Genomic DNA, 249 nt, shown 5'->3' with positions numbered 1-249 from the left:
CCCGGGTGCCCGCCTCCCCGCAGGCCGGCCCCCGGCCGCCATCCATTGGCCGCGCGCGCCGCCCATCACGCGCATGTAAACACCCTGGCCCTCGGCCATTCCTATAAAACCAATTACGGACCAAGGGGCTCCAGCAGTTTCCAGGCTCCCCTCAGCGGGGCTGAATGATCAAAACTGGTGGTGAGAATTTTTCCGGGCCGTTTCTAGGCAGCCCTCCCCCTCCACCAGCTCGGACCCCCCCCTTTCCTC

The sequence above is a fragment of the Bison bison genome, unplaced genomic scaffold, assembly GCF_000754665.1.
Source record: "Bison bison bison isolate TAMUID 2011002044 unplaced genomic scaffold, Bison_UMD1.0 scf7180017864223, whole genome shotgun sequence".
Classification (NCBI taxonomy): Eukaryota; Metazoa; Chordata; class Mammalia; order Artiodactyla; family Bovidae; genus Bison; species Bison bison.
This window is presented reverse-complemented; position numbering follows the sequence as displayed.